This window comes from Chiloscyllium punctatum, unplaced genomic scaffold (assembly GCF_047496795.1).
Source record: "Chiloscyllium punctatum isolate Juve2018m unplaced genomic scaffold, sChiPun1.3 scaffold_161, whole genome shotgun sequence".
In the NCBI taxonomy this organism is placed as follows: domain Eukaryota; kingdom Metazoa; phylum Chordata; class Chondrichthyes; order Orectolobiformes; family Hemiscylliidae; genus Chiloscyllium; species Chiloscyllium punctatum.
Window position 1 is genome coordinate 358141 of NW_027309895.1, and position 14860 is coordinate 373000.

Consider the following 14860-nt stretch of genomic DNA (forward strand, 5'->3'; position numbering starts at 1 on the left):
GATTTCACCATTTCATCATCCAGTTTTCTGTTCGTACGACCAAAATGGATGACCTCACATTTCCCAACATTGAACTCCATCTGCCAGATCATTCACTTAACCTATCTGTGTCCCTGTGCAGACTGACAGTGGCCTCTGCAGACATTTCTCTACCTCATCTTTGTATCAAATGTGAACTCTGACACCGTACACTTGGTCCTCAACTCCAAAACATTTGTGTAAATTGCAAACAGTTGTAGTGCCAACACTAATCCAAACACCCATTTATCCCCATTCTTTATTTTTTGCTGGTTAACCGATCCTGTATCTATGATAATACATTACCAATAATGCTGTGCATCTTTACCTTATTCAGCAGCTTTTTGTGTGGCAACTTATCGGATACCTTCTGGAAATCCAGGTACACCACATCCACTGAGTCTGCCTTGTCTAACGCACTCGTCGTATCCTCAAATAATTCTAGTAAATGTGTTCTACATGACCTGTCTTTCCTGAATCCATGCTGTGTCTGCTCAATTGGACAATTTCTACCCAGATATCTCACCACTACTTCCTTGAGAGGTTCAAGCATTTTCTCCACTACAGATGTTAAGCTAACGGGTCCTTTTGAAAAATAGTGGCACCACATTTGCAGCTTCCAGTCTGTCAAAACCATCCCAGAATCCAACAACTTTTAGTGAATTTTCACGAGGTCTATTTGTTATTTCCCCCCTCCCCTCCCCTCCCCTCCCCACCATCTCTTTTAGTCCCCTGGGATGCAATCCATCAGGGCCTGGAGACCCATCTACCCTTAGGCTGTTATCTTTCCCAACATTATCTCTTAACTGGAAATGATTGCTTCTGTATCCTCATCTGCCATTACCTCCATAGGCCTGCGACAATGAGAGTATATAGGCAGTATGTTCCTGTTAAGGCCAAGGCTGGTAGGTGTAGAGAATGCCGCCTGTTGAAAGAAATTGAGGGCCTGGTCAAGAAAATGAAGTAGGCGTATGGCAGGTAAAGACAGCTGTGTTTGTTTAAATCCCTAGAGGAGTATAGGGGCAGTAGGAGTATACTCGAGGTAAACCAGGAGGGCAAAAAGGGGACATGAGATAGCGTTAGGAAATAGGTTTAAGGAGAATCAAAGGTGATTGTACAAATACACTAACGACAAATGAGTAACCAGGCAGAGAATAGGTAACCGCAAATCAAGGCTGTCTGTGGAACCGCAGGAGGTGAGAGAGATTCTGTATGAGCGGAGAGGTTTTACAAACAAAATGTACACATCGGAAAACACAAATTTGAACGTCACAGTCTTGTGTTTTCAGTAAACGGGGAATTGCCTCAGTGTGGCTGCAGGCATGGGTGCGCGCCGCCATCTTTATTTGGGGCAAGAATTCACTGGAAACATGCGGAGCCACCAGCTTTGTAGGGGGCAAGGTGCAGCCAGGCGCATGTACAGCCTTTCTCTGGTACAGAGTCATTGGGCAGGATTTACACAGAGCACATTCAAACTCCGAGAAATGGATGTTTATTTCTGGATTTGTTTCATCATTCATTTAAATAATTTGGGATCGTAAATGAGTTTACAGGTCATACAAAATTGGAGGTGTTGTGGATAATCAAGAACGTTACCTCAGATTACAATGAGATATTGGTCAGATGGGGTATAATTTAGATAAATGTGAGGTGCTGCATTTTGGAAAACCAAATCAGGGCAGGACTTATACACTGAATGACAAGGCCCTGGAGATGTTTGCGGAACAAAGAGACCTTGGACTGAAGGTTCATAGTCCTTGCAAGTCAAGGATAGGATGCTGAAGAAGGTGTTTAGTATATTTTCCTTTATTGATTCGAGCATTGAGTATAGGATGTGGGAGGTCATGTTGCTGTACAGGACATTCGTTAGTCCACTTTTGGAATATTGTGTGCAATTCTGGCCTGCCTCCTTTCAGAAGGGTGCTGTGAAACTTGAAAGGTTTCATAAAAGACTTACAAGGATGTTGTTAGGGTTGCAGGATTTGAGCTACAGGGTGAGGCATAAAAGGCTGGGGCTGTTTTCCCTGGAGTGCCATAGGCTGAGCAGTGATGTTATAGAGATTTATACAATCATGAGGGGCATGAATAGAGTAAATGAACAAGGTGTTTTCCCTGGAGTGGTGATGTCCAGAATTAGAGGGCATTGCTTTAGGGTGAACGGAGAAAATTTCAAAGGGGCCTAAAGGACAACTCTTTCATGCAGTGGGTGGAATGAGCTGCCAGAGGAAGTGATGGAGGCTAGTACAATTAAAACATGTTAAAGGCATCTAACTAGATATATGATATGTTTAGGAAGCGTTTACAGGGATATAGGCCAAGTGCTGGCAAATGGGAATAGACCAGGTTCGGATACCTGTTTGGCAAGGATGAGTTAGACTGAAGGGTCTGTGTCGGTGCTATACATCTCTATGACTGTGGGATCATAACAGCTTACACTGCTCTGCTTCATCTCTGGGCTCCCTTATGACCACTTTGTCAATGTCTCGCTTCCTCAATCTTGAACAATGGGTGTATATTTGGTCTGTTTGGTTTTTTACTATTATTGTTACAGACATTTTTGTAAGTTAATTTTTCACCGCCGTCCAGCCCCTGACCATGTGTTGCTTATCAATATTTTCTGGAAAATCTTTAATGGTCGAGAATTCCTTTTTCCAATAAGCAAGTGTATCTTCCTTCCATTTCTGACTATCTCATTCTGCACCGTTTTCATTCCCTGTAATCCATTTTGCACTCCTTGAAACATCAACTGTGTTTCTCCTTCCACAGATACCAGTGATAAATACCAAATCCCTGTTGCCTGGGAGAGGGTGATGTTTGACTTTCTTGTACAGCTGCAGTTTGTGTGGTGAAGGTGCTCCCACAATGTGGTTGGGTAAGAGACATTACAGAGTATTCATTCAGCAACAGTAAAGATCTGAAGGTAATGTCCAAATCAACAACAGTTCGTATTTTTATTGTCATGCTTATAATTCCACAAAAATATTATTTAGAATTTTAAACATAAGGCCAGAGATGTTGCTATTAGGTATGGTGACCAAAAGCATTGCCAAATAAGCAGGTTTTGAGAAATGTCTTAAAGGAGGAAAGCACACCTGAGAGGTTTTGGCTGTGAATTTCAGAACGTGTTGCTTTGGCAACTGTAAAAGCAGCCACACAGGTGAAGTAATGAATTAACAGGTCATTGGGAGTCTCGAACAGAATGGGTTGTCGAGGTCTCAAAGGGTGTGTGACGCAGTGAGCTAGGGATGATCACAACCAGGAATTAAAGCAAGGGTGAGAATTTTAAATTGAGGGATGTGGGCCGGATGCTGGCAGGTGAGACTAGATTGGGTTGGAATATCTGGTCGGCATGGACGGGTTGGATTGAAGGGTCTGTTTCCAAGCTGTACATCGCTGTAGCTCTATGTTCTTGATTATGAATAGCAGCCTTTTGATGGATCAACAAGTTCTGGTACAAGGGAGTACTTGGGCAACAGAGATTTAGTTTTTCTTGAAATTACAGGGAGATTGAATGTGGGAAGCTGGCCAGGAGTATGTTTGGATAATGAAGTCTGGAGATATGACAAGATGGATGAGAGTATATGAGCTGAGACAAGGGTGGAATCAGCTTAGTGGCCTTAGAGTGGGACTGGGCTGTCACCCTCACCTTGTCTCTGGGATTCAGCTGGTTGTCAGGTTGTGAATCAGGGCGGTAACACAATCGGGAGCTGAGTGGCCCTGGTGGAGCCTAAAATGAGTGTCACTCGGCTGGCTGTTGCTGAGCAGCTGCTGCTTGATAGCCCTGTCGATGACTACTTCCATCACTTTACTGCTGATCGAGTGTGGACTGACAGAGGGAAGTTGGCTGGGTTGGATTGCCCTGTTTTTTTGTGTTGAACATCCCTGGGCAATGTTCCACATTGTCGGTAGATGCCAGTGCTGGAGCGGTACGTGACTTGGTGGGTGGCAAGTTCTGGAGCACAAGCTATCAGTATTATTGCCAGAATATTGGCAGAGCCCATAGCCTTTGCATTACTTAACCATTTCTTGATGTTATTCAAACTCAACCGAACTGGCTTAAACTCACATCTGTGATGTTAGAAACCACTGGAGAAGGCTAAGATGGATCATCCCACTTTGCACTTCTGGCTGAAGATTGCTGCAAATGCTGTCATCTTATCTGGTGCATGGTGTGTGAGGCCCCTCCATCAGTAAGGGTGGGATATCTGTGACGCTTCCTCCAGTGAGTTGTTTAATTGTCCATCACCAGTTCACAACTGGGTGTGGCAGAACTGCAGAGCTCCATTGGATGTAGGATCACTTAGCTCTGTGGCTTGCTGCTGATGCTGTTTGATATGCAGATGGTCCTGTTTGGTAGATTCACCAGGTTGGCACTTCATTTTTAATTCTGCCTGGTGCTACTCTTGGCAGGCCCTCCTTTACTGTCCATTGTGATGGGTGAGAGCGGGATTTGCTAACCCATGAGATTACAGATTGTGCTGGAGTACAGTTCTGCTGTTGATGTCCCACAGTGCCTCAGAGATACCCAGTTTGAGATCCTAAATCTCTTCAAAGTCTGTCCCATTTAGAACGGTGATGGTGTCACTCAACACGATGGAGGTTTTTCTCAACTTTAAGCCAAGACTTGTGTTTCCAAAAGGAATGTGTGATGATCGCTCGTACTGATACTGTCATGGACAGATGTATCTGCAGCTGGTCAATTCATAACAATGAGATCAAGTATGTTTTTCCCTCTTGTTGGTTCCCTCACCACCCACTGCAGACTCAGTTGAGCAGCTATATCCTTCATGACCTGGTCAGCTCAGTCAGGAATTCTGTTGCAGAGTTCGTCTCGATAGTGGACATTGAAATCCTGTATCCAGAGTACGTTTGACACCATTTTACTTCTTCAGTGCTTCCTTCAAATGTTGTTCAACATGAAGAAGAACTGATCCATCAGCCAAGGGAGGACAGTACGTGGTAATCAGCAGGAGCCATGAGATTTCCTGGTGTCCGGAGTCCATGCTGAGTACTCCAAGGGCAAATCCTCCCTGTCTTGTGCCACGACCTCTGCCTGGTCTGTCCTGCTGGTGGGGCAGGACATATCCAGAGATTTCAGGAGAAAGTGAAGACTGCAGATGCTGGAGATCAGAGTCAAGAGTCTGGTGCTGGAAAAGCACAGCAGGTCAGGCTGATGAAGGGCTTAGGCTCGAAACATCGATTCTCCTTCTCCTCGGATGCTGCCTGACCTGTTGTATTTCTCCATCACCAAAATCTCAATCTCTTGGGATGGTGATGGTGGTGTCTGGTCATTGTCTGTAAGGGTTGATTTCATGAGTATGAGTATGTCAGGCTGTTCCTTGATTGGTCTGTGAGACAGCTCGGCACAATTTGGCACCAAACTCCAGATGTTAGTCTGGAGGACATTGCACCATTGAGAGGGCTGATTCTGTGGTTGTATTTTCTAGTGCCTTCTTAGATGACGAGTGGTCCATCCAGTTTCATTCCTTTGTTGGGACTTTGCAGTGATTAATACAGTGAGTAGCTGGCTGGGCCACTGTCAGGTTGGGAGGGTTTTTTCTGCCATTGACAATGTTTCCATGGAGATCAGGAGATTCCTAATTCCAGTTATTTTTACTTGAATTCAGATTCCACCATCTGCCAAGATGGGATTCGAACCAGGACTTCAGTCGTTTGTTTTAATATTTTGGATAAAATTTAAATACATTAGGTTTGTTCACTCACTTTAAATATCACTTACCCAGGTTTGGTTTCTTTGTGAAACACTGTTCATCATCCTGTCTCCTCCATCCTTCTCTCCAACAATAAGAGTTTGGAGCACATGGAGGTTCTCTGTCACTAAGACTGAGATAATCCGATCTGCTGCTTCCCCCCCCTCCCACTAGTCCACTGAGTCAAACTGCCTCACGTGGTGTTCCTGGTTTTTGTCCAAACCTACATCTTTCTCCAATCTCATCTCCTGTCAAGCCTTATCAGAGCTCACCTTGACCCTTTACCCTAATCTCACTAAACCATAGAGTTTCCAACTCTCTTTCCTCCTCCTCCTCATCAGTCCCCCTCACCGATTCACAGACATTGTTCCTTGTTCTGTCTTTTCTGGTTATGGTCCTTCTCTCCCATTCTGTGAAAAACTGATATTTGACCTCACGTTTGTTGGAAAATCCTGCTCCATCTCCACCCTCCCTTTCCTTTCTGAATTCCATGCATTTGGTGTCCCTCATGGATCTATCCTTGGCCCCTCCTGTATCTTGCCTACATACTGTCAGGAGGTGATATTGTGCAAAAGCACCATGTTGGGTTTCACATGTAGACTGATGATGCCCAACTCTCCCTCTCCATTACTCCACTGTTACTCAGTTATCAAATTGCTTACCACATTCCCACTACTCGATTAGGTGCAATTTCCTCCAATGAAACATTGTCACGGTTAAACCCATTGCCTTACAAATTCCTTTCCCTAACTGCTGAACCTCTCCCTCTCACTGGGAATTATGCAGCAGAACTAGACTCTTCACAATGTTGCTGTTATATCTGACGTGAAGCTGACCTTCTTATTAGACATCTACACAATCCCAAACACCAGGAATTCCAATCTCTAAACCGTTGCTTATCTCCTCTTCACCCTAGCTCCATTGCTACTAAAACCCCTTACCCATGTCTGTGTTACCTTTAAACTTGACGAATCCAATGCAGAACCCATGATTCTGTGACTTGCTCAGAATCTGGTTTCAGACTCCCCTCTCAGTATTTACCCTCAGACACATCAGTATTAATTCTGTCAAACCCCTTAAGAATCTGGTGGTGCGGTCAGATTGTAGGTGGTGGAAATGGCAGAGGATGATGTGTTGTATCTGGGTGGAAGGTAAGGACTTGGGGGGGGGGGGGGGGGTGTTCTATCCTTGTTGCAGTTGGAGGTGCGGGTTTCAAAGGCAGTGGTGCAGGAAGTGGAGGAGATATAGTGGATGGTATTGACCACATGGGAGGGGAAATTGCAGTCCTTGAAATATGGGGCCATTTGGTATGTTCTGGCCTCACTGGAACACTGCAGTAAGCATGAGACAGAGATGTTGGCCAGGGAACAGGCTCGTGTGTTAAAGTGGCAGGCAGCTGGAAGCTCGGTGTCTGTTTTTGCAGCAGAACGTAGATCATCAGTCGCCATTTCCGCCACCTCCACTGAGATGCTGCCAGACACAGGTTCCTGTCCCCTCCATTAACAGCAATGCACACCCCCCCCCCCAAGCCAGATGGTAATCGACTCCTTTGTCTTTCCAAATGATCGAGTCTCTCTTTGGGTTCTGTCCCTGCCTATTATTTACTCTTTAACCCCTATGATCTGCAGATTAGTTGAATTGGCCAAGCTAAATTTCCCATAATGCTCAGGGATGTGTAGGTTAGTTGCATTAGTCAGGAGAAATATACAGTAATAGGGTAGGTGAATGGGTCTGGGTGGGATACCCTTCGGAGGGATGCTGTGGACCTTTTGGGCCAAATGGCCTGTTTCCACAGCGTCAGAATTCTAATTTTCCCAGCTCCATCGGTTTTGAGGAAGGGCCACTGGACAGATTTTTGTTCCCAGATGCTGCCAGACCTGCTGAGCTTTCCCAGCACCTTCTGCTTGTTGTTCCTGATTGACACCATCCATACACCTTCTGGATTTGATTCAGACAGGGGGAGGATCCCACCACTGACCTCACAATGGGGTCCAGCTGATTGATGGCAGCTTCGGACCAATAGGAAAAGGTGGTGGGACTGGTGGACCAAGTGCAACTAGTTGGTCATCCAAACAATGGGAGTGAATGAGGGGCGTGGCCAGTGGGATGACATGTCACCAGTAACTCTGCTGATGCAGTGCCACGTAACTCGGCCATTGGTGAATGTGGGAGACACAAACAGGGAAGGGGAGAGTGGCCTTGGAGACGGAGATAATGAGTCACTTTCGACTGGAAAGTTTTAATTACACTCTGTGCGGTTTGAAAGTCTGAACTAGAAACTCTTAATCCCCCGTTTGCAGCAGATGGGAAAGTGGCTGCGGCCCTCAGGCTGTGAAAGTTCCTGGGATATGGCCGCCATTTTTATTGGGGGTAAGGTATAGTGAGGCGCATGTGCATGTCCCCTTCCTCGGGTGGTGGGGGGGGGGGCGTGCAACTTGAAAAGAGGCATTTACACATCAAGCACATACCAAGAAAAAAGTGTGTCTTTATATTCTTCCTGTACTGACTGAGTTTTGTTTTGTGAATTCATTTCATAGGATATTAAATGAGAATAATTGGGGCTGGGATCTCAAAAGCAAGTTTTTACAGTCAATGGGGTCATCAGGATCTGAATGTTATTGGCATTTAACTGTGGAAGGAGAAAGGTTTCTCTGCTCTGTTTGTGGGAAGATATCTCCAATATTTTTGTTAAGAAGAAAGATGTACAAATTCATGATTGGGTCACCCTTTGGGTATCTGCTCTGTTCTGGGCCCTACAGCTGAGGAAGGAGATATAAGCCTGAGAGGGAGCACACATTTATCCAAATTACACCTCGTCTCTTTGTAAGAACTCTCAGATTTAGACCCAATCACCCACTTCATGATGTTAACCTGTAAACTTCATATTTTTAATTACCTGTAAACTTCCCATTAAAAATCCTTTTGGACTAAAATTCCAGTACATTTTCAGGTGGAATGTTCCAGCTTCTGACAATTGTCCATTCATCCAGAAACTGCTGAGGTCCATGTTGACTCTGGGGTTACAAAGGGCTGAATTGAAAGATGCGGTGCTGTTCCTGAGCTCCCATTGAGATGCTTTGGAACAGTACAGGAGGCTGAGGGCAGTGTAGGTGTGAGCAGACAATGAAAATGACAGGGCTGCACTGTGAGGGCTGCTTGGCTCAATGAGAGTGTTCTGGAGTTGGGTGTAAACAGAGTGAGGTGAGACAGGGAGAAGGTGAAGCTGAAACTCAGTTTTAGTTCAGGCCTTTCAGAAATTCACAGTCCCAATGGGAACAGTCAGTTTTTAAGTGATACCTGCGGAGTATTTTTTTTAACAGTTTTTAAAGTATTTTTTCCTGAGGGCAGTTGAGAGTTAACCACATTGCTGTGGGTCTGGAGTCACATGTAGGCCAGACCAGGTGAGGATGACCGTTTCCTTCCCTACAGGACATTAGTAAACCAGATGGGTTACTAACAATCAACAATAGTTTCATGGTCATCATTCGCCTTTTCATTCTAGATTGTATTGAATTCCGATGCTGCCATCAGCCATGTTGGGATTCTATCCCTAATCCTCGGAACACTGTACATATCACTCATCTGGCAGGAATACCATTAAGCCATTGCCTCCCTTTTTTAGCAATGTTTAAAATAAAGTTCCATCATTCTACGTGTACAATGTGAGATAAAATACTGCAACGTCCATGTGTCAGCCTCTCCAAAAGGTCAATCAACAGAAATTTGTTTGAGGGCGAAATATTTCACTTTTTTTCGGGGGGGTGAGTTATTAAACAAAAATGAATCCAAATAAAAACCTGAAGCCACGGCCATGTAATTTCTGAAGCCGGAGGGGGATTACAGAGACAGGGAGGGTGGTGAGGCTGGAGGGGGATTACAGAGACACGGAGGGTTGTGGGGCCAGTGGGGGATTGTTGTCCAAACATCACTGTGGTGCACATGGACTGCAGCATTTCAGGGAGGCGGTTAACCACCACTTTCTCCAAGACAAGTAAAGGTGGCCAGTAAATACTGGTCTGGGCAGCAAGGGCAACCCCCAGTGAATAACACCAAGCAGTGACCTCTCTGAGCTGACTTGTTGTGAATTTAAAAACCTCTCTGGAAATGGAGTGGGCAGAGAAGAGAAACAGTGACATTTCACAGCTGCCCTCAGAGAGACCTCACCCTTGGAAGTACTCAGAGCCGGGGATCAGCTCAGTGAGTTTCAGTCTCTTCAAATATCAATCTTAGTCGGTTTTATTTTATTAAATCTACAATCGTGAGTCAGGTGACGATTTCTTTTTAATGTCTTAGGGTTTCTTGATTAAATGTTTAAGATATAAAACGTAAGCATTAAGTTATTCTCGGGCAGTATTTTTTTGAGCAGTTAGACTGTCTTTGTCTTGGTCTGTAGATTGTTAAGGCGGAGAGATGGCCTGTTGTAGAGTGGCGTGCTGTTCCTGTCGGATGAGGGAGATTAGGGAGAGTTTCAATGATCCTGATAATTGTCTGCAGGAAGTGTGATTGCAAATCCTATTGGAACGTATGGATTGGTGGAGGAGTGATTAAAGGCAGTGAGGAATTGACAGTAACCGGGGGTGAGGTGGGGTGGGGTGGGGTGGGCGGTGTGATAGGTGGCAGTCTCAGGAATGCAGGATACTGCAGATACAGTCAGGGAGATGGGTTACCGCCAGGAAAGCTAGGAGGGGTAGGCAGGTACTGCAGGAGTCTCCTGTGGCTATCCCCATCTCAGACAAGTATACTGTTTTGGAAAATGTAGGTGGTAATAGACTTTCAGGGGAATGTAGCACTGACAGCCAAGTTACTGGTACTGAGACTGGCTTCTAACACAACGTGAGGTATATCCAGTTCCCCACGATCGATGGTGATCGGGGACTCTCTAGTCAGGGGCACAGTCTGCCATTTCTGCAGCTGACAGTGAGACATCAGAATGGAGTGGTGCTGCCCTGGTGCCAGTGTCAAGGATGTCTCTGAGGGAGCAGAATATTCTCAAAAGGGAAAATAACCAGTGGGAGGACATTGTACATTGGTACCAATGGCATAGCAAGGGGAAAGCATGGGGTCCTGACGAGCAGGGAGATTTGCTAGTGCCACTCGGGAGGCATTAAACCAGTGAGGGATTCAGGGTAATCCTAAAGAGATAGTGAGAAAAGAGGGGAGTCTGAGGCTGGTACTGTTCACAGGTCAGACTGTCAAGGCAGGCAAGAGCAAGTCACAGAATGAGGTGCGACGGACCAGTTACACTGCATTTATTTCAGTGCAAGAGACCTGACAGGTCAGGCAGATGGGCTCAGGGTATGGTTTTGAACATGGCGCTGGGATATTACAGCAATTACAGAGGCATCACTCAGGGATGGACAAGACTAACAGCTGAATGTTCCAGGGTATAGATGCTATAGCAAGGATAGAAAGGGGCCAACAGAACAGGGAGTGATGTGTTTTTGATTAGAGATAACATTATGGCTGGGCTTCGGGAGGATATTCCTGGGAGTACCTCCAGGTAAGTTATTTGGGTGGTACTGAGAAATAAGAAAGGGATGACCATCTTACTGGGATTGTATTACAGACTCTCTCCCAATAGTCAGTGGGGAATTGAGACACAATTTTACCAGGTGACCTCAGTTATCTGTAAGAATAATATGGATGCAATGATAAGTGGTTTTAACTTTACCAACATGGCCTCGGAGTGTTGTAGTGTTAAGGGCTTGGATGGAAAGGTATTTGTTCATTGTGTACGAGAACATTTCAGATTCAGTTTGTAAAATGTACCAACTAGAGAAGGAACAAAACCTGATCTGTTTTCTTTACTCATTCATAGAATGAGGCTGTTACTGGCTCGGCCAGCATTTATTGCTGTGTTTACCCAGAGGGCAGTTAAGAGTCAACCACGTTACTATAGGTCTGGAGTCCCATGCAGACCAGACCAGGTAGGGATGGCATTTTCCTTCCCTAAAGGTCGTGAGTGAACCACATTGGTTTTTCCAACAATTGACAATGGATTCCTTGTCGTCACTAGATTATTTTTTCCAGATATTTATTGAATTCACGTTCCAAAATCTGCCGTGATGGGACTCAAATCCAGGTCCCCAGAACGTTATCTGGGTCTCTGGATTAACTGTCTAGTGATAATTTAGCTCCATCATCGCTGCCTCTTAGTAAATGAGGCAGGGTGAGTGACCGAGGTATCAGTGGGGCAGCACATCAGCACCAAAGATCCCACAGTATTATGGCTCAGTGGTTAGCGCTGCTTCCTCAGCACCAGGGACCTGGGTTTGTTTCCAGTCTCGGGCGACTGCCTGTGTTGGAGTTGGCACATTCTCCCCAGTGTCTGTAAGGGTTTCCTTCGGTTGTTCCAGTTTGCTCCCACAGTCCAAAGATGTGTAGGTTAGTTGGATGAACCACGTTAAATTTCCCATAGTGTCTAGATGCAGTATATGAGGTTTTGGGATGTGCAGGCAAATCGCTGCCTGATGTGAAAAGATCCTTTTGGGGTCTTGGACAGAGGTCAGAGGGAGGTGTGGCCGCACGTTTTACATTTCCCATGGCGGCAAGGGAGGGTCAAGGGTGTGGAGCATGGGTTGGTGAGAGGGTGTGGACCGAACAAGGAAGGCGTGACAGGAATGGTCACTGCGGAACACAGATAGGGGTTGGAGAGGGAAATATGTCTCTGGTGGTGGGGTCTGACTTTAGGTAGCAGAAATAACAGAGGTTAATGTGCTGTATCTAGAGATTAGTGGGGTGGAAGGTGAACACCGCAGGGTTGTATTCTTTATTGTGGCTGGAGGGGTGGGGTAAAGGCGGAGGTGTGGGAAGTGGAGGGTATGTGTTGGAGGGCATTGTTGATCAAGTCAGAGGAAAATTACGGTCCTTGAAGTCGGCCTTTCTGGGATGTCCTGGAATAGGATCCAAAGAGATTAAACAAATATATCACAGACAAAAGATTAACTGGACCAGAGAATACGACCCCTTAAAGGTCAACAAGGCTGTCTATGGAACCACAGGGGGTGCAAAAGATATGCAAATATTTCACGTCATTTTTATTGGTGAAGTATATGGAAGCTCGAGAGTTTGGAGAAATAAACAGTGATAACTTGAAAAGTGTCCATGTTACAGAGGAGGTGGTACTGGATGTCTTAAATCACATCAAGGTGGATAAAGCCCAGGAACCTGATCATGTGTATCCTGGAACATTCTGGAAATCGAGGGAAGTGATTGTTGGGCCTCTCCTGAGGTATTTGTATCATTGATAGCGACAGGTGAGGTGCCATTATTTTTAAAAACGTGGTAAGAAGAGGCCATGGAACAAGAGAACAGTGAGCCTGAAGTCAGTGGCAGGCAAGTTGTTGGAAGGGATTCTGAGGGACAGGATATCCATCTGTTTGGAAAGGTAAGGAATGATCAGGGAGAGTCAATGTGGCTTTGTACATGCACAATTGTGTCTCACTAACTTCAGTGAGTGTTTTGAAGTGACAAAGAAAATTGATTAAGCCAGGCAGTGAATGTTGTTTATATGAACATTCAACAAGGTTCCACAAAGCAGACTGGTTAGCAGGGTTAGATAACATGGAATGCACGGAGAGCAAGCCATTACAAAACTGCCTTGAAGGTAGGAGACAGAGGAGGATGATGGAGTGTTGATTTGCGGACTGGAGGCCTGTGAGCAGCAATGTGCTGCAAGGATGGATATTGGGCCCTTAAATAAATGACTTGGATGTGAATATATGAGGTATGGTTAGTAGGTTTACAGAAGACACCAAAATTGGATGTGTAGAATAAAGAAGGTTAGTTCAGAATACAACAGGATCTTGATCAGATGAGCCATTGGAGCAAGGAATGGCAGACGGAGTTCAATTTAGATAAATGCGAGCTGTTGTATTTTGGAAAGGCAAATCAGGGCAGGACTTATAGACTTAATGTTAAAGTCCTGGGGAACATTGCTGAACAAAGAGACCGTGGAGTGCAGGTTCCTAGTTCCTTGAAAGTAGAGTCACAGGAAGGTAAGGGAGTGAATGCAGCATTTGGTATGCTCCCCGTTATTGGTCAATGCATTGAATGCAGCTGTTGTAACGTCATATTGTGGCTGGACAGGGCACTGATTGAGGCCCTTCTGGAATTCTGTTTTCAGTTCCAATGTCTCTGTTCTCGGAATAACGTTGAGAAACTTGAAAGGGTTCAGAAAACATTAGCAAGGATTTTGCCAGGGTTGGACGGTTTGAGCTTATTGGGCAAGGCTGAATAGGCTGGGACTATTTTCCCTGGAGAGTTGGAGGCTGAGAGGTGATCTTATAAAATCATGAAGGGCATGGATAAAGTGAGCAGTCAGGGACTTTTTCCCAAGTTCGGTGGGTCCAGAACTAGAGGGTACAGGCTTAAGGTGAGAGGGAAAAGATTTAAAAGGGATCTAAGGGGCATATTATTCATGTTGAGGGCATTGCAAGTATGGAGTGAACTGCCAGAGGAAGGGGTGGATGCTAGTACAGCAGCATTTAAAAGGCATTTGATTGGGTACATGAAGGGGAAGGTTTTAGAGGGATAAGGGTGAACCGCTGGCAAATGGGACTCCATTAACGCTCTCCGTTATTGATCAATACATTGAATACAGAAGCTCGGATGTCATATTGTGGCTGGACAGGATATTGATTAAGCCACTTCTGGAATTCTGTTTTCAGTTTGAATTACTCTGTTCTGGGAAGGATGTTGTGAAACTTGAAAAGGTTTGGACAAGATTTACAAAAACGTTGCCAAGATTGGAGGATTTGGGCTACAGGGAGAGGCTGAATAGGCTGGCGCTATTTTCTCTGAAGAGTCAAAGACTGAGAGGTGACTTCATGGAGATTTATAAAATCACGAGGGGTGTGAATAAGGTGAGCAGCCGGGGTCCTATTTCCTCAGGTTAGGTGGGTCCAAAACTAGAGCACCTGGGTTTAAGTTGAGAGGGCAAATATTAAAAAGGGTAACGTTTTCAAGCTGAGTGTGGTGTGTGTACGGGAGGGGCTACCAGATGAAGTAGTGGAGGCTGAAAAATCGCAACATTTAAAAGGCTTCCAATTGGGTACATGAATGAAAGGGTTTTGATGGATACAGGCCAATAGATGGTAAATGGGAATCCATTAGTTCAGGATTCCTCGTTG